Source organism: Perca fluviatilis, chromosome 12 (genome assembly GCF_010015445.1).
Source record: "Perca fluviatilis chromosome 12, GENO_Pfluv_1.0, whole genome shotgun sequence".
In the NCBI taxonomy this organism is placed as follows: Eukaryota; Metazoa; Chordata; class Actinopteri; order Perciformes; family Percidae; genus Perca; species Perca fluviatilis.
Genome location: NC_053123.1, coordinates 27008293 through 27033052, shown reverse-complemented (window position 1 = coordinate 27033052; position 24760 = coordinate 27008293). Strand labels below are relative to the sequence as shown.

At 40.4% G+C, this 24760-nt stretch overlaps 1 pseudogene; it reads left to right on the top strand.

Moving 5' to 3' along the window:
- The first annotated feature begins 7988 nt into the window (after nucleotides 1–7988).
- On the top strand, nucleotides 7989–22142 carry LOC120570098 (annotated as a pseudogene).
- The last annotated feature ends 2618 nt before the right edge of the window (nucleotides 22143–24760 follow it).

Sequence of the window (24760 nt, the reverse complement as noted above, 5' to 3'; positions counted from 1 at the left end):
AAAAATAATAATTTGTTGTTGGAATATTTTTAATAGTTTAATAGTGCCCAAACAGGAGCAGTGGCAGCATTTGTTCAACGGCTACGGTGTAAGCATGTGCATATCTGTGTGTTTGTTAGGGTTTATACATCATGTTTCTGACCGGGATCATTAACGTGAAACGACATTGTTCACAGCTTATCAGAACATTTACGTCTCACCATGAGATGTCTGCGCCCAGACGGATCACCACGCCATCCCTGACAAAGATGAATTGAGCCTAAATGCCAGGAGAGAGGGAGGTCGAGGGAGGGGAGTGGGTAGGGGTGGTTGCCCCAAATACCCAAACTAAATTTAGGATGACACAGGTTGCAGGGGAAATGAGTTGGGGGGACAAAGGGTGGCGGGGAGAGGGTCATTGGACCATTTTGTTTACGTGTAAGCTCCCAGAGCTCTCGGCTTTATTTCTCTCGACTCTTTCTCTCCATTTGATCTCTTACTGGCAGCAACAACAAAGAAAAAGGCTTTTGCAGATGAATACTGTCGATGCATGATGTGAAATGTGTCTCCTTTTTACAGATTACAAGGGATAAACTGATGTTGCAGTTATACAAATGTCTCTCAGAGGCAGGCTAAACAGTCCAGTTGATAGTCTTCAGTGGCTGGGGTGTTTCTGCTATGAAGCCCACTAACGTGTAGCAGTGGTGGACTCTAAAGCCCAGTTCAGATCAAAGAGCCGCGACCAGACGAGTTGAAACTTGCAACTATTGCAATGTGCCGGTCTGCAACGTGCCAGTTTACACCGATGTGACTAGACGAGACGGTGCATCATCTCCATAGTAATGACAAAAGCTGTATAGTAACGAAGTAGAACTACTTCATTACTCTATTATTTTTTTCTCCTACTTCCACTTTTACTTGAGTACATATTTTCGATGAGTTTAATACTTTTACTCCGATACATTGTTTATGTGCTGCATAGTTACTCGTTACTGTTGTGAATGCCTCACGCTACGGAGACTGTGTAGGTTACAGTGTGTGTAGTTGTGGCTACGTTAGTTACGTACGATAATTAAGAAATCCCCGAGATCACGTCGTGTTTCTTTTCATCACGGTTGCCCGTTCAGAAGTCAGAGACGATGTCAGTTTGGACTCTTTCTATTTAGCTATTGTTGCAGCAGAGTAATCTATTCCTGAGTTGTTTCAGTCTGCAGTGAGTCCTGAATGTTAACTGTTTGACCCTGTGATGTGAAGCTGCTAGTTTATCTGTATTTTGCTAGCTTGCTAACTTTACACTACATCACACATTTTATTTCAGTATTTGCTAATAAGTGATTAATAACCCACTGTTATATCAGATAATAGTAGTTATAACAGCTGTGACATTAATATACCTTTTTGGGTAAACCTCCTTCATATCCAGCAATGTACAGCTTGTGACTGTGTATTAATTAATACAAAAAGTAAAAAATTGAACTCCAACAATATGATATTCAAAATTTGACTGCTTTCTTTAATAACTACATAACACAATACTTGTACTTTTACTTTTAGTACTTGAGTAGTACATTTTAAAATAAACTACTTGCAATACTTAAGTACAATAATGTTGAATACTTTAGTACTTCTACTTAAGTGTTGTGCTTAAAAAGCACTTCAACTTCTACTCATGTCACTTTTATTATAGAGCACTTGTACTTTTACTCAAGTATTGGTCTCTAGTACTTTATACACCTCTGGTAATGACTCTGTACTTCCGTATTAACGTCCAACTTTTCAGGGTTCTTTTGGTAGCTGGATATAATTGTTAGTGTCTTAACCCTCTTGTTGTCCTCGGGTCAAATTTGACCCATTTTCAAAAAGTTTCTATATCAGAAATTTTGGGTTTCTTTCAACCACATTGTCAAAAACATATAACATGGATGGTTCCATACAACGCTCCTCACAAGTAAAATAAATGATCAGTTCACTACTTTCATTGAATTTGGGTGTTTTATTCAATTTGAAAGCATTTGAAAATAAATTGATTAAAGAATGTTGAAAAAGGTGACAAAAATGTCAGAAAAAGCTTCAAAAACATGGGGAAAAAACCAACAAAAACATGGGGAAAAAAACAAAAACATTTATTTTTTTGAACGCAGAAAAAAATCTACAAAAACATCAGGAAAAGTGACAAAAGTGTCGAAAAGTCGACCAAAACGTTGAAAAAAAGGTTTGAATTTCTAATTTTGACCCAGAAAAACAAAACGTTGCATGGTTGATGGGAAGACAACACAAGGGTTAAAATATGAATGGGGATGGTGAGATACTTGCACAACTGGGGCACAGAATGGCCCAGATTGACCAAGTCACATCCATCTATAACAGCCAATAACACATGCCTGGGTCTGCACACTGAAGTTAAACTCAACTAGTTTGTGTAGTAGTAAGGGCCGTGAAGTGCTGATCAAACAATGTGCAGTCAGCAAACACATGAGCAACAACCTGTACCAAAAGGTTCAGTGGCATTTCCCCGTGCACAGGATCTGATGTAAGTACCGTTGTGCCTGGGGAGAGATTACACTAGGATCTGCTCCATCTATGGTGAACTGTCTGTGCTGACTGATGGAGCGTTTATGCTGTAAAAAGAGACCTCAAAGAGAGCAGCATGTCAGCATGGCAAGTCAATTTATAGCAATCCGTCCACCAGCTCTTCAGCCACAGATTCACTGTGTAACACTATCTGTTCAGTCTACACACACACACACACACACACACACACACACACACACACACACACACACACACACACACACACACACACACACACACACACACACACACACACACACACACACACACACAATTTACTCTCTATGGAGGATTTAAAAGCCACTGGACTCTATTTGACACAACGGGCACATTTCAAGTAACTGAAACCCAAATCTTATACGGTCCGCAATAAATAATTAGAAAATCTTACGATCCACTAATGTTGAAAGTGCTCTCAAGTAACAGAAGCACAAACATAAATCAGGTTACATTTTAAATATCAATACCCTGCTCACTATGAATTATTTTAAAGCACCCTAAATGTGTAATCTAGAGGTTTTCAACCCACAAATCCAACATGATGGCAGCTCATAATGTAATAAGTGAGCGATACAAGCTGATGGAGACCAATGGAGGCTGGTATATTGTTTCATTGTAATATTTGTTTATACCAATGACAACAATTGTTCTAATTATTAGTAATGGTCATCTGTTTTGACTTGAAAGTCCAGGTTGAAGCTCAACTTTTTAGACTGAGAGAAGCCTTAAAAATGCTCATCTGCCAATGAAGACTGTGTTACAGAACAAGCGAGTAAGTGGAACTTGAGTGGAGATTTTTTAGACAGCTGCTGTTTTCAAGGTGAAAAATGTCAAGCTCAAATATGTTCAATGTCTTTATGACAAATGCCATAAATGCATTAAATTCTCCAAAATATTCATAAAAATAGCAATTTAATGATGTGTACTTATGTATTCATGCTTACATATTCAATTACGGTTAAAGGTTTCAATTGACAACTGGAGTAATTATATGAGGAAGGAGAATTGAATCAAGTCTACGAAATATTATTTACTCTACAAGGAGGAAACACTGATACTTGCTTTTTGATCAAATATTGGCCCTTTATCAGTATAATTATGCATATATAGTGCCAATATTGAAGATAAATGTATTATCCAATTACATCTGATCATTGACAGTGCAGTGATAAGCAGGAAGCGACAAGGTCAAAGCGACAAGCGTTTGTGGGGTTTTGAAAATCGTTGTGAATGGCAGCTTTCTCCGTCTGCTGTTATTGCAGTGTATCCCCCTGCTGCTCCCCGGGGCACCGAGAGCTTTCACCAAGTTCAAATGATTTACATTTTCATTGACACTGACGTTTGTTTTCTGTCAGTCTGTGCGTTTAAATGCGAGCGACACCAAAGCATGCTTCCTGGGGCAAAGGTCAAAGAGTTTGAAACCCATTACAAGCTGAAGCTCTGGGCCTCGTTTTCTCAAAGACTCAAACACGAGATAGAGAGAGAGAGAGAGAGAGAGAGAGAGTAAGAGATTGAGAGAGAGAGAAAAAGAACATGTTGACGTGAAGTCATTTTTACATTCTGACAAGAAACAAAAAACAACGTTTTTACTATTTACCCTCCATAGACTGGATAACTTTCCATTTTGCTTCTCTGTCTCTAATGGAAGCTTTTACATTTCCTGTTCTGTGTCTTGTTGCTCTTCCTCAGGAACACAGGAAGTGATGTTTTTTTCAAAGCTGATATAAACAGAGGAAGAACTGTGTAATTAGCACGAGCACTGATAACCCAGGGGAGGTGTGTGTGACTGCCGAAACACCAGATGTCACCAGAAAAATTAATCTAATTGGGTTGCCACTTTTACGATTATTTCCTTTATTGGAAAAGAAATAATCTCTTAAAATACCATTGAATCAATCCTTAGTTCACCCCTGAATGCTATCTTGGTATAGATTCCTAAATGAGTTCCTTAATTTGAAAAGCTGAAAGCAGCCTTTTTCAAAAACACAACATAATTAATAATTGAAGGTGTGATAAAGCAATACAAATGCATGACTAAAGGTAACATACTTAAAAAAAAAAAAAAAAAAAAAAAAAAAAAAAGGTACAGTGTATGACTATAAGGATCAATTCAGTTCGTTATTAAGGGATTTAGAGGTTCCTCTTTAATGAATCGTTATCCATTAAAGCAAACCATTCAGCCTGGCCATACACCTTAACTCAAACTTTGGTTCGGCCATGAGAGCTCTTAAATGGGCCTGCAGAAGTTTATAATTGCAATTTTAATACACAGCTCCACTGTGACTGAGTGAGCTGGAAGTCAGATGATGTGAGTTGAGGAGCAGCAGAGTGCAAGCTGTGGAAAGGAGGTGGTCTGCTGGACTCTGACAGAGCGTCACTGCTGGACTCCAGATGTGCTGTTGAGGGAAAGTTTCAGCTCTGGAGCTTCAATCTGAGGGTGACACAGACCCTGACAGGAACTCGGCTCACCCCCCCCAAACACACACACACACACACACACACACACGAACACACACACACACACGTATGTATGTGCACACATATATGTTTAAAGAGTAACATATATAAATTGACAACTTGCATGCATTTAGCTTTGTGTATTTGCTGCACTACCAAACCACTACTGCATTACTTCCATCACTGCAAATTTACATTGTTCTGTCAAGCAATACTTCACTATCTGTCCGTAAGAAACAACTGTATTGGTCAGCTTTGTTTAAGGCTTGGTGATGATGCATTAAGGCAGTGGTTCTCAAACTTTTTTCAATAATATACACCCTTGGAAATATTTTCATCAAATATTTTTGGGCCAAGTACCCCACCAAACAGTTATTCGTTAATATAGTAAAATTATTTCAGGAATTATGCATAAAAGAATCTCACATACCCCCTGCAGTTCTCCAAAGTGACCCTAGGGGCACTAGGACTCCCATTAGAGAAACACTGCATTAAGGGTTTTAAACGCATTCTGATGAACAACATTCGTACAAAAATTCATGGACACAAAATGTATGATATCCTACGAAATTAGGAGACCGCCGGCTGGTCATGTGACGCCGGCTGGCTAGGAGCTCCATGACACCGAGCGGCAGTTGCTAGTTGTTTAAGCCGCTACAGAGCTCTGTGACCTGGGCTACAGACCTCCATTGTATCAGCGGTAGTTGGTGGTTCAGTTACCCAAAAATAGGTCACTTTGAGCCGGGTACAAAGCACCACGAGCTGCCGATCATTTTGGCGGACATCACGATTAAATTTTTTTCCACAAACTGCAGAATTACACTGCTTAAATTTTCTTAGCTTTTTGAACGAATGGTTCATGAGAACAGGCTGAGGTATTAAATGTGGTTTATTAGAACAGCACTCATGCAGCATGTGAGACAAGTTCAATAAATTGCATTGCAATGACTAGACATGGATGCAACAAGAGCAGTTACAGTAGAGGGAGTGAGTATGTGTGGATGCAGGAGGAAAATTTAACCAAAAATGGAATATCACTGATTCAGGATGTGGCTTTCTGAATGTCAAGGTAATGCATACATTTTTATGCACTTTGCATGAAAATGTAACCTTATCTATTGTATGTTAAGTTAAACACAGTTCTTTATTTTGACGAGAGGGGAACCCTCTGTTCAGCAGCAACATCTACAGTTTGTATACAGACTATATCAGAAAGTAGTTTGAGGAAAAGCTGTTCATGGTGAGGTCACCATGTTGACCTCACCATGAACGTATGAATGAATGAATGAAACTGTTGCAGTTACATTTGGTAAATGCAATGTTTCTATGGTGCTAGCAACACAGACAGAATTCTATTCACCTCTACTGTACTGGAGGCAAAAATCTCAGCGATATATACCTTTAATCCAAATGAAACCAAAACTATCAGTAAGTGAGAAAATACGTTTTTGCTATTTGGGTGAGCCAAGTCTTTAGATTGTTACTTATCAGGGCATTTATATCCAGTGCCAGCTTAAATATGAGTGTATCTGAGTCGTTTAAACTCCTTGAATATTGTTGATTTGTATATAATGTAGGTTGCATGAAAACATTCTAGTTGCAATACAGGCCAGGACATTTTCTCTGAACACAGAAGTGATGAAAGCCATTACCAGAATTTAATTTGGGAAAATATTGTGAATTTCACTAAAGGTGGACGCAAACATTGTAGCCCCGCTGTATGATTAATGCTAAGATGACCGATGACCTTTTTTTTACACAAAATGTTTCCCAGCTAAACTTCTCTCTTTCCTCGGCTGTCTCTCACGCTCTCCTCTCCCGGTTTCTCCCTCTGGAAGTCAGAGTTCTCAGCGATCAACCACAAAAGCCTGGGGTTATATTTACTGCATGTAGACACGTGAAGGTCAGATGCGTAAAAGTGCTCCTGATGGCTTTGCCAAATGGCAGCTCTCGCCTTCCCCGCCAGACTTCTGCGAGGAGCAAATGTCATTTCCACCATCCGGCAGCTTGTATACGCCTCCAGAGAAACAGCCATGATGAGAATTCAGAGCAACTTTGGTAGGTGGCAAAGAAAGGTCTCTGCTGACATCTCAGGAGTGATAATAAAACAAGTAAGGCGACAGGATCGAACGGCATTGCGCTAGTAGACAGTGATTCGACGCAGGCGAAAGAACAGAGAAGAAGAGGGAGATGCATTCTGAAGCTGGGAGTCAGACTGTAAAGGGACGTCTGAGGCCCTCGAGTCGTGTCCAGTGAATAATTCACGTTGAAAAGTTTTTTCCTCCTTAATTTTCAGTCTGGCAGCTCTTTTCCCCTTCACATAATTTAGGGCTTGTTCCCTGGGAGCAGTGGGCACTGGGTATGAATCACCCGCCGTCCACCGAAGCCTTGCTCAAGAGCATAAATGTCCAACTATCAGCGACGTCTCGCTGTGTGTGTAAACACCTACATAACCTCTGTGTTCTCATGGAAACACTGTTAACTCGATAGCTACTTAGAATCCACATGACCTCAAAATGTACGGAAAGTTTCCAGAGAAAATGAATTTGTTCGGTTGTTGGCGAGACTTTTGATTACGATTCTGATATGTATGTCTGTTTCTTTTTTTAATCATAAAATAAGATAGATTTTATTATCCCGAAGGAAATTTGTCTTGGACAAACAAACAATATCTGCTGTTTAAAGAACTCGACACAACATAGTGCATACATACATACACACATGCATAAAGTACACAGACACAGCCTGTTGCATCACTCTGCATGGACATGCTCATGTTGCATGCAGAGACTGCCACTAGCCAACTAAATTGCAGGCTGCCAGTTGTACAACACATCATAATAGTCGTCATAATATGTGCAGTAAGGGTAAGCCGCCTTATCAACATGAAATCCAGAAAAATAAAGTAATTTCATCATTATTATCTCATATGGTAACGAACAGGTGCAGAAAATAATGGTTGCCATAGCAGAGTGATGACCATGGCTCTCTTTAGCGCCACCTGCCTCCAGACTTGTAAACGTTATGAGATTCCACAGTTCATACTCACCTGCTGCAAGAGGTGTGTGGTCCATCTGACCTCAGAGGCCCAGGGGTCAAAGGTGAGCAACATAAAGCGTGGCTATCGGAGAGGTAATATGTCTGACTTTGACCTGTCGGTTAACGACTCTACAGGACAAACGGACCTGACCTGCTGCATGCAGGGAGAGCCTGAAGGAGCGGTGTTTATGTGGAAGAGGCTTCAGACATTTTTTTAACTCCCAAAACACTAGGACAGGGGTCTTTTTTAGGCCAATATAAAGTTGAGTTGCATATTAAACTGGGCCTACAATAACTTCTAGGGCGGCCTAGAGCCTTGACACATACCGTTTTATGGTGCATACAATACTAAGCTATTAAAATAATAATTGTTGACATATTCATATATGTATACATCATTTTTTGATGTTAAAGTGTGGTGATGCACAGTGAATCCTTAAGCTTAACTTTATCCGTGGATGGCTACCTTATATTAATAGTAATTTTTAGAGCTGCAAAGATTAATCGATAAATCGATTAGTTGTCAACTATTAAATTAATCGGCAACTATTTTGATAATTGGTTAATCAATCGGCTTGTCATATTTTAAATTGAAAAAAAAAAAAAACATTTCTCAGAATGCGCTTTTCTCTTTGAGTTGTGGACAAAAGAAGACAATTGAGGATATCATATCTTGGGCTTTGGAAAACACTGATGGACATTTTTCACCATTTTAAAGAGCAAACAACTAATCCAAATGGAGAAAATAATCACCAGATGAATCGACTATGAAAAGAATCGTTAGTTGCAGCCCTAGTAATTTTTTCAATACTGTGAGCACCACAAACTCAATTTCTTTTACCTCCAGTGTATTGGAAGAGCAGCAGAAATCTGAGACAGATATCTCAAAACCTCTGATCTGCCTGGCCTGATCAGAGGTAAGTAAGAAAACGTGTTTTAAAAGATGGCGATGGCTTCTATAGGGAAAGACAACCCCGATGTGGCTGCAGTTCCTTCCTTCACACACATCCCAGGTTCCTGAGGACCTCTGTAAGAATAGAAGAGCGCGAGTGTTTTCTTGGGGTTTTTTTACGAGGAAATCACATCCTTTTAAAGGACGGGCCACAGTGAGCAGAGAGGCTCATCACATCGTTTTCCATCTCTGACACCGGCCAGGGATTCTTTTTTTCACACGGGTGAATGAAGATGATGGAATGGTGAAGCTCCATGGTTTAGTTATGGACTGCAAGTACTGCAGGCATCTGGTACAAGCTCATCTACTGCATGTTCACATGCACATACACACACACACACACACACACACGCAGCTGATGGCTTTAACATCTGAAGTCCAGCTTTGGTTTTTTACAGTCTCGGCTTGGCCGGCTGAATTCCTGAAATAGATATCGCAGAGCTCAGAAGTGGGTGCAACTACCATGTCAAAGACAATCTTTCAGCTTCTCCATTTTGCTTCAATTATTAAATCAGATTTTTATTACTGCTGGCTACAAATGTTAGCGAGGCCATACGATGCTGTATCACAGCAGTAAATATTTCCTTTGTAACTGATCATTGTCCTGTCTGTGAGATTCAACTTTCCTCTGATCTCTGACTTGCTTCTCGTTGACTTGTAAATCTATTATTGGGATGTATTTATAGCAGAAGTGGAGGACGTAAGACTCTCACATCAACAACAAGCTGAGGGGCTCAGCTCGCTGCACGATAAAGCCGGTCTGTTTTTATCGGCCTCCCGGCGTGACACTAAGTGGTGTCACTCACCAACGCTCTGTCCGTTTAACAATGTCACAGCATCGGCCACGGCATCACACGATAGTTGTTTATTACAGCTGCTGGGGTGACGCCGTGTCACCTCTTGTTTGTGTTTTTCGGCAGTGATGACCACGCAGCACCCTGTCTGCTCAATACCCTCTCCTGAAAGCATCACAGCTCACAGACTGCAGCGGCTGTCACCTGCCGCAAGATTCAGATTCACATATTACTGACTATAACCTTTTCTTGAATATACTAAGACAGATTCAGAACTGCTATGTTGGCGTGCGGGGCTTATTTTTCATGCAAAAGTTACCCTTGGAAATTGTGCATGTGTAACAATCCCAGGGGGATGTAAAAAAAAAAAAATTCCGTGATGTTTGTGATCCTTGCAGTGGATTCATGTCACATTACTTTCATTTAATCTTATCCTAATTTTTCTTATATATTGTCACCTTTATACTTTCACTTTACCTTAATATACTTTTGCTTACTGTTTTACACATGTTTACATCTATGAATATATATGTATATATATTTTACTTTTCATTGCGAATACACATTTACTATATCCTGGTTTCCATTACAGTTTATACATTTTGCAATTATTGTCTACCACAAATATATTTTATGTTATATTTTATCCCTATATTTTTTTTACTTCTGCACTATTCTATGTCTTAGATTCTCATGTTTTACTTGTGTGATTATAAACATTTAAATGAGCATTGTTAGAGGTACCCTGAGAGCTTCTCAGACTTCTTCTCTGTAATTGGATTATCCAAATTGTGTCAAATATGAAAACAAATAAATAACTTAAACTTAACATGAAACTTAAGTAAGCAAGGTACATTAACATTATTTGTTTTATCCCAATAAAGACTGATAAATGCATGTGTGTAAAGAGGGAGGAGCATTTCACTGATTAGTTGCGAGTAGGGCTGGGTACCGAATTCAATACATTTTAGGCACCGACCGAATTGCCTCTGAAGTATCGGGTATTGAAAAATTTATTTTTTCAATACCCGAATTGAACTTTAGCCTACTTTAGCATGTAAAAATTAGCTTACTAAGAACCTGTGCACCACAATCCCAAACTGGCAGTTTGATTTTCTGTGTATTGAATTGTTTACCTAAAGTAAACATCTTTGACTTTTATGAACATCATGTCTTTTTTTTAAATATTAGTTTTTCTAAAATTATACTTAAAAAAAAATCCCAATATATCGCCTTACACAAAGTATCGCAATATATTGAATTGTGACCCATGTATCGTGATACGTATTGTATCGCCAAATTCTTGACAATACACAGCCCTAATGAGATATGACTTAAGGCTGGAAAATTCTCCGGGCTGCACGGAAGCAAATATGAACAGGTGTCATGAGACGTTCTCATGGGTGTTTCTCTTATAGATGTGCGCATGTTGAGTAGTTGAGACGTTATTATTCTTTCCCTTGTCAAACCCACCACCCAACAGTTGGATCAACCGATCAGCAAAATACCATGTAATCCTCTGTGACTTTCGATTACCAATAATATCCTTCTCTGCATAGCCCCGCAGAGATGTTCATGCACGTGCATCTTCAGAGACCCATAATTACAGTCACACATGTATCTGGTTGTATGAATGTGTGGAAAACAAAGTGCAGAAGCTTAGTTAATCTGTTTCTCTGTATCCACTGGCTCAGCGGGCGGGATAAAAGCTTCACAATAGACTCACAAAAGAGCCACTGTATCATCTGCCAGCACAGCACAGCTGAACCCACCACTCTTTATGGAACGGCCTTAACAGGGCTGACTCATACAAAATACACTCTGCACCCACCAAAAAACACACACGTAAACGTGATGTGTAAGCAAACGTATAATCAAAAAGTATTGATCGAATTAACTAATCAAGGTGTGAAGGCAAACATGCTTAAAAATATACACACATGCTCGAGCAAACTTCAAAAACTGACTAAACAACTCACACACACACACACAGATATATGGACTTTCAATTAAAGCAAGAGGTTGTGCATGAAAACAGACACATACACCATGCAACATTGATTACCCCCGCTGCATTAAAGCCAGACATTAAGCCATGAGCTCCACAGCATCCAGAAGCGACACCTTAGCCTGGGATTTAATTTTGTGTGGCGGCGGGCGTTAGAAAAACACATGATGTAGCCAGTTGTTTTGGAGGGCAAATGGAGCAGCCATCATAAAGGCCGGTTTTATTAGCTGTTGCTTGATTTGTTCCTGCAGGCTGCAGAGCGAGCAGCTAAATCAATGCGTCCAGCTGTTCTCCGAGCTTGCGGGGGCTCTCTGGACGCGCAGCAGGTGTATGGCCCCCTCGGCCCAGTCACACACACCCGCTCACATAACAAATAATAACGGCCTCCACACACGGCCAATCCATCACTGTTATGGCCCGGCCCGGGAGACCGCCGCTCACATTCACGCACGCTGAAGTGTGTGTTAATGTGTAACACAGAGCACACGCACATGCATATACAGAGTTGTGGAAACACATTGACAAGAATTCCTGCACATAATAGTACATATTATGTATAGTCACACATGTTGGTGTTTCTTTACTTGTGAGAACCCTTGTTTTTTTTTTATGGATTACCTAGCTTATAACTATTCTACATTTACCATGACTACAACTATGCCTAACCTCAACCTTTACCAAAATGTCCTCACGTTCTAGAAATGTCCTCATAGGTTGAAAACTCAAACTAGTCCTCACGAAGATAAAAGAGCACACACACACGCAGCAAAAACACACGCTGACTTGAACTATAACACACCAACAGGCAGGCACAGTAACACTTTTCCACATGTGCAAACACATAGACATATGAATTGGCACACGTGTTTGTGCTTAACACACACACACACACACACACACACACACACACACACACACACACACACAGGCTTCTGCATAGAAACACTTGTACTCTGATGGAGACACAAATGACGGGCACACGTGCACTTATACACTCATCTACGTGCAGTCGTGCAGTCAGACAAAAACACAGTGAAACATTCAGGCTGAGATACACTGACACACACACACACACACACACACACACACACACACACACACACACGCTGATACACACACAAACACGGCATTATATGCACACAAGTATGACTGACATGCAGTACACAGGAGTGACACACATACTTCCATAGTAGTAGACGAGACACAAACACTACACACTTTACATGTAGACACACACATACACAGGGGGGTGATCCATCATAGTTATGACCCAGCTCCACTCAGAAGCCACTCTTTTTTTTTGAAGGCAACTCAGTGAAGGGCTCTGGTCGATGAAGAAAAATGTTCCATGTGTTTCTGCTGCGGCCACTGCATTCTACACAATATGTTGAGTTTAAAGGGTCAGTTCATCCAAGTTACAAGAAATATGTTTACCTGTAGTGGTATCATAGGGACTATTTATTTTGTCAAAATACTTTCAATGTGTTTTTTAAATGTCACTTTGCACATTTACAATGATGTGAGCACCACCAATGAAAGTCCACTCGCCGTCATTGTATTGGGGTGGAGGCAGAAATCTTTGCTAGATACTACAAGAGGTAAGCCTCATTTGCGGCTCACAAATACAACAGCTGGGTTGCGGTGAGGTCTAAAATCAATCAGTCTTCCCAACAGTGAGGCTCCACATCTGGTGTAATTCAAAACTAAAAGGTGGGGAGGAGAGGTGATTCTGCAGGTGATGGCAGCAAACTTCACTAAATAGTGAAACCAAAAAGGAGAGGCAGGAGAAGAGGAAAAGGAAAAGAATGAAAAGTGAGGAAAGCAGAGAAAAGGGAAGACAGGGAGCAGAAAAGAACTTAGAAGAGCAGGACAGAAGAAAGCAGTGAAGATGAGAGGGGAGAAAAATAGTGTAAAAGAAATCAAAGAAAAGGAGAGGAAATAAAAGGAAACCATGACATAGTAAAAGAGGAGAGGTAAGGAAAGGACACGTGGAGTAGAGAGGAGAGGAGAACGGAAAGAGAGGGAAAGAACGGAAAGGAACGAGGATGAGAGGGAAAAAAAAGTTGTGTAAAGGAAAGAAAAAGATAAAGGAGTAAAGCGAAAGAAACCAGGAGAAAAGAGGCAAGGTATGGAAAGCAGAGGAAAGGAAAGGAGATGAGTAGAGAGGAGAGGAGAAAGGAAGATAAGAGGTGAGAAAAGCAGAGCATAGGAAATGAAACAACAGGAAAGGAAAAGATAAAGGAAAAGAAAGAATGGGGAAAAAAAGAAAAGGAGGGAAGAGGAGAGGAGAGAGTAGAAAAGTGACCCTGTGATTTTAGTTTATTTTTATTCATTTTCAGATATCACTTTATTTTTATTTTATTTTCACACTATGAAATCGTAGACACACTGAGCCTCCGTCCCACCCAACCAGAAGCTCTCTAGGGTAAACGGCAGTCGTCACTATTTCAAGTCCAATGACATTTTATAACAGTAAAGGAATGTGTGTGTGTGTGTGTGTGTGTGTGTGTGTGAGACCTAGCTGCAGAAAAGCAACTGCTGGCTCGAAACAGCTGGTTACTGCAGTTGCCCTTTTCCACACATGAAAGGGCAACAGTCAGTGTGTGTGTGTGTGTGTGTGTGTGTGTGTGTGTGTGACATGAAAGACAAACGCAGCAACAGGCATCACTAAGAAATATCCAGTGCCTCGTAAATCAGTGCTACACTGATGCATGAACAATTTGTGTGTGGGAAAGTGTGATTTACACAAGCCTGTTTCTAAGCTGCTGTTATTCATTCCATGTATGGATATTTCATGCATGGGAAAAGCAAAATCAATTCTTGAGAACAGGTCTATTTGTGTTCATTTTGGCATTTTTCGATGGATTCCTTCTGTTTAGCATCTAATAAACTGTATTTACAGTGCCTCATATGCAGTTATTGTCATTAATAAATGGGTATGGGTATTAATAGTCTATATCCACAACGTTCCTCTTCCGGGATTGCTCCGTTGCCGCCAGAAATTCCAGCATATTTCACTCTTTTCAGCCGGATGTCCTTTTCCTTCCGCTTTCTTGTTTTGGAATTTTAAACTCCGGTTGATTTATGAGGACTATGTTTAACTGCTCCTCAGATCTCAGCAGGGGAAATCCAGACAGCTAGCTAGACTATCTCACGACTAAAACAAAATACACACGTTCCACCAAAACAAGTTCCTTCCCGAGGCTATTTTGCAGCGGCACCATGACTCTACCCGGTGCTTATATACCCAAGATGACTGTGATTGGTTTAAAGAAATGCCAATAAACCAGAGCATGTTTTTCTCCCATCCCGGAATGCTGTGTGGACTAGCCAGACCCTCCTCTGCAGCGCTGTGGAGGAAGGTCTGGCAAAGCAAGACTGGGGTATTAATGATTGGATGAAAGTGTTATATTTTCACTATTAGATATGTCCTGTGATCGACAGTTTTTTTATTTTAAATTCAGAAGACAAATTTCCATTACAGGAGATGTAGTGGACAATTAAGTTGTATGTTGTGTGCTATTTGTTGACAAACTATATGACTGCCAGGACCTCAAAGTATAATATACACAGGTAATATTAACTAATAAACATTCAATATATAAGTGAAGTGGAGAAAAATGCAAGAAATAATAAGAAGATCTTAATGTATACTTTTTTATACCAATTTATTAGGGACAAGCCCAATCCAAACTTGTTTGGTGAAGTTCACCTAGCAACTGCTCCTGATTAGTTAAAACATATTGTTCATCTTGTGTGTTTCTTTATAATTACAAATTTTGAAAAATATAGTGTATAATGTTAAGTGCAAAACAATAATTTAAACATGAACACAATTTATATTATATTGGAGTTCAGCTGTTTTCCCCACTTATTTAAAAATTATTGCACTCTTAAACAACAGCTGATTCTTATTCTAAATGGCAAAAGTTAGACCTAATGTGTTTTTTATTGTAGCAAGTAAGGTAATACACATCTGAAGGCCGGTTTCCCCCTGCCTGCGTGGCGTGAGCATGTCAGCTGCGTGGCATGTCCGTTTTTATTTCGGCTCCCATGTTAACAGGTTAGAGCAGGGGTTTTCAAATTGGGTGAATGTGAGCCTGCCATTAGAGTAGGTAAGGACAGCCGAGCCCCCCCTTCCCCAAAATCCCGTCCGCCTGCCCTAACCCACACACGCCTCTGCAGCAAATGCCATCTTTTGTGTGATCCAGGCAATTATGAGTTTCATTAACAACTGATAAAATGTAAATATTTTTTTATATTGTATGAAGACATTTTATTTCCACAACTTTTTTAAAAGTGCATTAATATACGATTCTTTAATTCTTTAATTTCCAACTTCATGCAGGCCTAATTGAGGCTACTTTTAAAATCACTGAACATCAGTAGGCCTATCCACAAGTCAACAAAACATGCTTAACATGTGTAATCGGCGCCAAAGCTACCGTCGACGACACCCGACGGCTGAAATCAGCGCGGTGTGTCTGGGCCTTAAGCGTACATTTGAAGGAGATGCACATCGTCTCGAACAAAATCAGCACAATGGACAGCTCTCTGATCAATGAACGACAACGCTGTTTGTTCACGGAACACATAACATGTAACAGTCAACTGCATTGAAGGCATGTTATCAGATCAAACAGATTCACATATTTTCATCACATTTTTTTACGATTTCAGCCACATAAAACATCAGATTTAAACAACAAACAAAATGCGCCATTCACGTCATTCGCACTACAAGAGCGGCATCAACCCTATACACTGACATGTATTAATGTACACAACCACTACACTGGACTGACTGCAAGAACCAAGACTATTGGTGTATAATATATGTGCATTCTTAAGCATCTGATGTTATGTTAACAAAATAACTGGGATAGTTTACCTTCCAAACAGGAACATACAAACCAACAGGGAAACATTTCTCAAGTGTCATCCTGATGACTGATGGTCAAAAACATCAACCACACACATCTCACCCCCAATTTCCACCAAGTGCGGATCCGCAGCCCTCCGGAGCAGATACACAGAGCTTCTATTTTTGACGGATGCCGGAGAGCTCCGCAGCAATTCAGCACAGGGTAGATTGTGCGGGACAGGAAGTCGAGCACAGAAACAAAATAAAACATCCGGTTCATTTTCAAAATAAAATACACCGTGCTCACGGCGGATCATATTTCCCTGCACTACACCTTGGAAACGTCATAATGGGCGGAGACAGGTTTTGTGGTTCTGTTCATAGAAACTACATCCTGTTATATTGCGCGATCATACGTGAATTCGTATGAATTGGGGGGTGGGTCCTCGTGACTTCAGCTGTCAGTGATGGCCGCAGCCGTTCCGCAACAAATCCGGACCTGGTGGGTATTGAAGGACGGCAGAGCACGGAGCCGGCACGCAGCGGAGCCGCTCCGCAGCTGTTCCGCTGTGGAAATTGTGGTTCACAATTATCAGCTATCCTTTATGAAACTGAAATTCATAATCCTGTTCCTGATTTCTTGCATTAATGCTGCTTATTGCTGTGTTACATTAACGCCTCTGTGAAAAGACTTTAGGTGATCGGATCGAAATGAGTTCTGGTTAAAGCGCAGAGGTCGGTGAATACTCAAATTACCGACAAAGTCTGTATTGACACTGCTGCCTGACCTCGTTCAGTTGATGATGTATATGTACATAGAAAATAAAAGCTCCATTTCAGTGCTCAGGAAATTGTGGTGTCATTACTGACCTTACAGCACAACTTTATTAACACTGGCACCACCAAGTTGGAGAAAAACAATTGAATTTGTCTCTAAGGTGCTCCAACATAGTACATCTCAGAATCGTGTTAATGCCAATTTTTTCATCTCTATGGATATCCTTGGTGAGCCTGTCAACCAGCTCTGCACTCCAATAGATGTGGGACGTCACACGACTCAACTCATTTCTTTAAATAACTATTTCCCAGAGTATTTAGCTATTAAACGTGCAGCATGTTGTACCTCTGAGCATTAACACATTTCATACGTGACATTTCATTTCCTTAGCATAACAATTGGGTGCTGGGTCAACCTCTATGGTGGCTCGCTTTACAGGGTGATATATTATCTGGTGTGAACCAGGTCAGCAGCTATAATGGCAAAGCAGCAGCCAGGCAGAAGAGGAGGAAATCCCAAAGAAAAGTACGAAACATGATGAGCTTTCAATCAGCACAGGGCCATAAATACATGGGGTGAGGTGGTGTGAGTAAAGGAGGGCATCACATATGATTCTTATGATTCACCAAACCTCTACCAGAAATTCTACTTTTTAGTAAATGCAAACTTGTATTGTGTAGTTCTTGTATCCTGGAATGTTAGATTGAGTTCAGTTTTACTTCAACCAAAGTGAAGTTAAATTCTCACACATGTTGTATTCTACTCTGTTCTACTGTTAGAAAGTACCAGAGCTGTACACTTGGAGTCCCCAGAAATGAGGACTTGAACCTTGCCTTTGACTTGACTGCTCTGAGACTTGACTTCCTGTTTGGAGTGTCGATGACTTAAGTCTCAAGTTTTTACCTTGTAACAATAATAAATAATTACAACACACCAGGCAGGCATTAAATACAACTTGCATATTTCATTATCAGGACTATGTGCATTTAAAAAATAAAACTTGTGTCTTTTCCTGTCTATAAAAAAACTTTATATCTACACATGTAATAATGTCTCCCAATTAATGCATGACAAAACTACTGCTGCATTATGGACGAAAAAATAATCCAGCAGAGCAACTTATTTTATTTGGCAACTAAAGTCATTCTAGTCTTTTACATTTCTGAAAGCAGTTAGTTATCTGCACAAATTATACTGCAACTGGTGAGAAAAAAAAGTTGTAATTAAAAAACTACACAAAAACAAAGCCAGCATTTAAACTGACTTGTTAACAAACGAGTTTACACTTATCTGAGAGAAATATATTCAACAATCATAAAAAAATAGATATAATCACGAGTACTAATACATGCAAGACATCATGGGAAACCCGATGGCCATTCGAGGAATGTAACTAAGTACATTTACCCAAGTACTTAAATCCAATTTTGAGGTACTTTGAGATTTAGATTATTAATACAAAATAAAATCAACTAATCAATTATGATATATTATTATAGGCTAAGCTACCCAGCTGAATATAAACTAATACAATTAACATCAAATGTACCTGCTGCAACATTAAAGTGAACACATAAATGCATCACTAATTATAAAACAATAACACAATACATATGATAAAATTGTGTTCTTCTCCTTACAGTTTTGCTGATAGAACGTCACATCGCTTTACTTCCTTTGTCTCAGAAGCTATCATCACCCGGCTGCTTCTAGCTGCTAGACAAAATACCCCATAAGGCCCAATCATAACAGAGAGCTATTTGGTCCCAACCTGTGCAGTAAAAGAGCGACAGAGGGTTGTATTTTTTCTCCAAACACAATTCCCACCTCGTTTTTTTCCGCCTCTGCGACTCCTCAACACCACAGAACCTCCGGCTGATTTGGAGGCTCTGACCATTAATCACCCAGCCAGGAGCGGAGGTGAGCAAGCAGGAGAGCAGGTGACCCTCCCCCACCACCCTTGTGACCCCGTCATCCCCCAAACGCCAACCACCCTTCCCCAATAAATTCACAGCAGGGCTTTGACAGAGTCTGTTTGTTGTCCTTCTTCTCACTTCCTGCCTGATGTCGTCACTGCAGACAAGACGTGTCATTAATAAAAGACAACAAGGGGATCCAGTGGGACTGACAGGACATTTTTTTTGTCAGTCTTCAAAGTTTGGAAAGTTTATTTTATTTTAGCATTTAACAAGTTTGTACATGTTGCAGGAGCTAAAATATTTGCAGGGTGATTGTGTGTGTGTGTGCAGAGCAGAACAGAGCAGAAGAGAGAACATTTTCTTGTCTCTAAGGGTATTTTCACACCTTTAGTTCATTTACTCTGGTCTGAAATCATTCTATAAGTTTGTAATCATGGAGCGTTTTTCCCTTCATTAAATTGGCAGTGCAAGATCTACGATACTATGTCATGTTTACATCAATGTAATGTGATGTATTGGCTTTAGCTCTGTCTGCCTATAGTTTGGTTTAGTCTGGTTTGTTTGTTCATGTTAAGTGTCATATATATTTAAACATAGATTGTAGTCCACCACAGTGCTATATTGAAGCCCTGCCTACGCTCTGTCATGATTCAGTAAGAAGTGCTATCTTTGTCTCAACTGACGCTACTTGGATTCAGTTACCCATAATACACAGCAGGGTCAGCTTGTCCCTTCATCAATAGCCTCTGAAAATGTGCTAGCAACAATAGCTGACCAATATATGTTTTGCAATAACATAATGGGCTGTTGCGCCTCCCATATGTGACACTAATATGAAGCCTCTCCAACACACAATGGATATTTCTTCTACTGTATAAAAAGAAATTAAATGATAAATTGTTTTGTTTTTTTACATTCCACACTATTTTGTTTTTTAACAACAAAACACCAATGCACACCAATATAATGGCATTGACAAAAAAAAAGAGAGCCACTGAATGTTTTTAATTATTCACTGCGACCCCTTAATACAGCTGTGTACGCCTATGAATTGTGAGAAGTTCAAACAAAGACTTTGAAGTGACGTTGTGAGTTTCCCTTGTAGAAGACAGTCATCCACTGTTTACCAGAAAGAAGAAGAAAAAAAGACTAAAAGCTGAAAATGTTAGATATGTGTTTTGGTTTATTTCCTGTCCCTTCATTATCTCACAACTCACAACAGCTGCTGTGGCTCAAACCAGATAGAAGAACCTTTGAAGCATTGCATGTTACATCTCATGCAGTGTAATGTTCACTTATTTCATAAAGGCTTAGTTATAGAGGGCATGGTCATCTATATTGTAAAGCATACTCAACAAAGGAACAAGGCTATTGTCGCTGTATGTCAAGACAGCAAGATGCTTCAGGTTTCAGTAGTTGCCCTTAGGATATGGTCCGGACTAAAGCTCTCCTACTTAATACAATACAGTTGTTCACAAATAGCAAGGTGCTTGACCTTGTTATGGACCAATCCCTAAGGACACATTTACGTATAAAGACCCCTGAATACAGCCCCAAGACTTCAAAACAGACTGAGAAGATCCACTAGCCTTTAAAAGCAGAGTCGAGATTTTAAGTGGAGAGATTAACAAATCCAAGGCAAAGCTGAAGAAGAAGTACGATGAAGATTATTTTACTTTTTCTCTCTGTTATAGGCAGAAGTAGTCAGCTAATGCTGGACAGAAGCAAGACAGCCTAGAGTCACTGACATCGCAGTGCAGTGTGGCACTTCATCCATTGCTCTGGCGATTGAAATCTGTCCCGTCATGTACACTGGCTACAATGAGACTCTACTGATCCTGAACAACATGTTAGACCCGTTCTGTGGAGCAGCCCTTGATGATTCCGTGACCCCACCTGTTGCTCGCTTTAACTTCCCTCTGAATATGACCCATGCCTGTGGAAGCGTATTCAGGACCACCAGTGCTGCTGGGACCGGTATATTCTCAGACTTCTCCAACATCCATACGGTCAGCATCGGCGGTGTTGTTCGGTCGCTCGATCTTACAGCGGGCATGGTCACTTACAACGCTGAACTGAAGTACTACTACTCCTGCGCCTATCCTTTAGAATATCTGATCAACAACACCCAGATCAATGTGTCGGCCTCCTCCGTTGCCATCAAGGACAACAATGGGAGTTTCATCTGCACCTTGAGTATGAAGTTGTTCAGTGACGTCAACTACACACAACCATTGGTCATTCCACAGCTAGGGGGTTGAACTGAGGACCAATGTGTATGTCGAGGTTGAAGCCACCAATTTGACAGGGCAGTATAATGTCCTGGTTAACCGGTGCTATGCCTCCATCTCCCCAGTGCCTTCTAACTCCAGTTTCTTTAACCTGTTCAAAGGATCAGTTCACAACCATGATCGAGAACGGAGACAGCCAGAGCTCCCGCTTCTACTTTCCGCTTCATCGAGCAGCAGAACCAAACAGTGTCCACCTACTACCTCCACTGCATCACCCGGCTGTGTGAAATAAGCACTTGCAGCACCTTCAAGATATGCAACAAAAGAAGGAAGAGGAAAACCCCGGATGCATCTGCAAAAGGTATAACCCAGACGTACACCATCTCTTCTTCAGAGATCATCAATAAAACCTACAGCAACGAGTCCAAAGAGAAGCCTCTTGTTGCCGGCCAAGAAACCAACTCTGCCGTCGGCTGTTGGCGTCCTTGCCTTTGTTTGCCTTATTGCCATTTGTGTCGCAGCTGTGTTTCGCAAAAAGCTCAGGAACTAAGAAGGTATCCAAGCGCTGAAATGCAGATACTGGCTTCAGGCTTTCGGGCCAAACACTGAGGTGTACTGTATCTGCATGCTCATTTTACTTTTCTGGTGGAGGACAGCTCTGAATCTGTGTATCAGTCCTGGAAAGATAGTTGGTAGAATGGTGCATCTTAAGAGGATTCAGTAGATTTTGTTGGTGCTAAAAATTACTTATTTCCCGAATGCAAAGTAGAGCTATAAGTGTTACTGCATGTCAGTACTTTATAAGTTTTTTGGGGGGGAAATAATAGAGGAAAAGAATGGTAACTTGAGAGAAAAACATCAAAAGACATGACAGAAATACCAGCCTTTATATGTGGAATTTTAGGTGTGTTGGGTGTTTTGAAAGAGAATACAAAGTACCTTTTAAAGTAGTATGTCTCTAATTTATAAAATTCCTCATATTTTCTTTGAGAAAATAAAGCTAGTAAAATGGAAAATGCTACATTGCCTGAATCCAGAATCAGTTTTTTATTCGTTTGCTACAGGTAACTTCAGCTTTTAAACTAATCCATTAATCAAGTCAACAAAGCACCTTTGTCCCCACTACCTATTATTTTCCTGCAAGCACACTCAAGTAATTTATTCACAAATGAAAAACTGAAGCATGGGGCGTTGCATTGTCATGAAGTAAGAAAGTGACTGTGAACCAACTATTTTCCTTGTCTGTTAACCATTACTGATTAGTCTTCATTTCTCTGCAATCATTAACTGCTGTTATGAAATAAGCTGGTAAAATAAAAAAAGAAATGGATCAATGGTCTGTGTTCTTCATTAATGTACAGAATTGCATGCACACAACTGTTGATATAGGAGTTGTCACAGATCCTGTTTAAAAATAAAATAAAAATGAAAATAAAATACAAAAATATAAAATAACGGCCACCCAAATATGCATACTCGAAGTGTATTGATGTATTGATTGTTCAATTTAAACTAGGGATGGGCATGATTACTCGACAATCGATAATTGATTATTAAGAATTTCGTCGATCACGTTAATTTGTCATCGATTAAACTAATGTTGGTTGCGTTGCATAGTGCGAGTCTTGAAGCAATGAAATTAATTTCACAGTGTGGCAGCAATTAAACATTTGACCACCCGGGGGCAATTTTACTCCATACTCAGGTACCTGGCTGCGAGTTTCCGTTTTGATTTCAAAAGCAATCATTAAGAGAGTACACAGCGAAGTGTGGCGTGGGACCATTTAGATTTTTTTTTTTTTTTAAACGACTTAGTTCACTACAAACACGGAGATGCCGTGTATAACTACAACATGGCCACGACTCAAATGATGTAGCCTACCACTAAACAAAGTGCACCCGATCCTGGTTAACGTCGGTGGCGGCTGCGGTGCATCCTGCTCTCAGTCTCAACCTAGCATAAACTCGGCGTTAGCACGGAGGAGCTGCGATGCACAACGAGCAGAGAAAATTACCCAAGGGACCTGCAAGTTCATTGAGATGGATATTGGAACGAGCATATCACATTTCGTCATGACGTACCATCACCAGACTGGTAGAAACTCACTATGAAGACCGGATTAAGGTTCCCCGGGCTGGCCAAGTTAGCGCGGAGGTACCTGTGCATCCCGGCAACGCGGGTGTTTTCGGCGGCTGGACTAACGGTGCAGATCCACTTGTCCGTGCGACGCTTCTGTCGTGTCGCGCCCCGCTCTATTCCTATGGGTGACGTCAAGCGACTTCAACGCTCCTGCAAAGCATTCCGGGAAGGCAGCGCTACATTTGAAAAAATGCTGCGCGTCAAAAAGCTTGCCGATGCCCAGCTTTATGCAAATGAATCGCGTTGAACGCGACGCAACTATCCAGTAGAAGTAGACGAAAATCTTTCAAACTGACCTTTGTTGATCTGAAATGAAGACATATTCAGCAACTGCATGGCCTATTTCTCGCTTAAAATGTTTTCAGAAACACATTTCGGTGAACTATTTTTGTAAAATACGAGATCGTATTCTCAACGAGCCGCCATGACACTCTGTTGAAATTCTCGAGTAGCCACACCCACGTCACGCGTTCGTCCAATCAGCTGCTGGTTAGGGGCGTGGAGCATCAACCATGGCTATATGACGTCGCGACACCACCCGACAGTCGTGTCGCAAAAGTGGATCTGTACCGTTACGGTCACCAGGTAGCGGTCGCGTCTGACCCCACATCATGTCAACATGCTTATCTTTCTCAACAAAAATCAGTTGACTGGTGCAGAAGTTGTATGTGAGTTATCCTACTGGTTATTTTGTTATGAGGCTTTGTCCGTGCCTTGGATAGTTTTGAGTTACATTTTGACAAAACCTGTCAGATATAAGTATTATTATGTTTTTGGTTAAGTTATTATTTAAAAGGATTCTTTTTATTTATTATTTTGGAACAAGGGTCTCTGTTTAAGAACGCCGGCTCGCAGCTGCAGGTTCTACTGCTTCAGAGCACCGCAGCGCATATATCTATAATCTATATCTATAGCCTTCAGTTTAACTGCCACAAGTTGTTCTTCTTGTAATTAAGATCTCATTGAGGAAAAACACGTATTTTTGTATTTTCATTGCATTTTCATTGCATTTTCATTGCATTTTCATT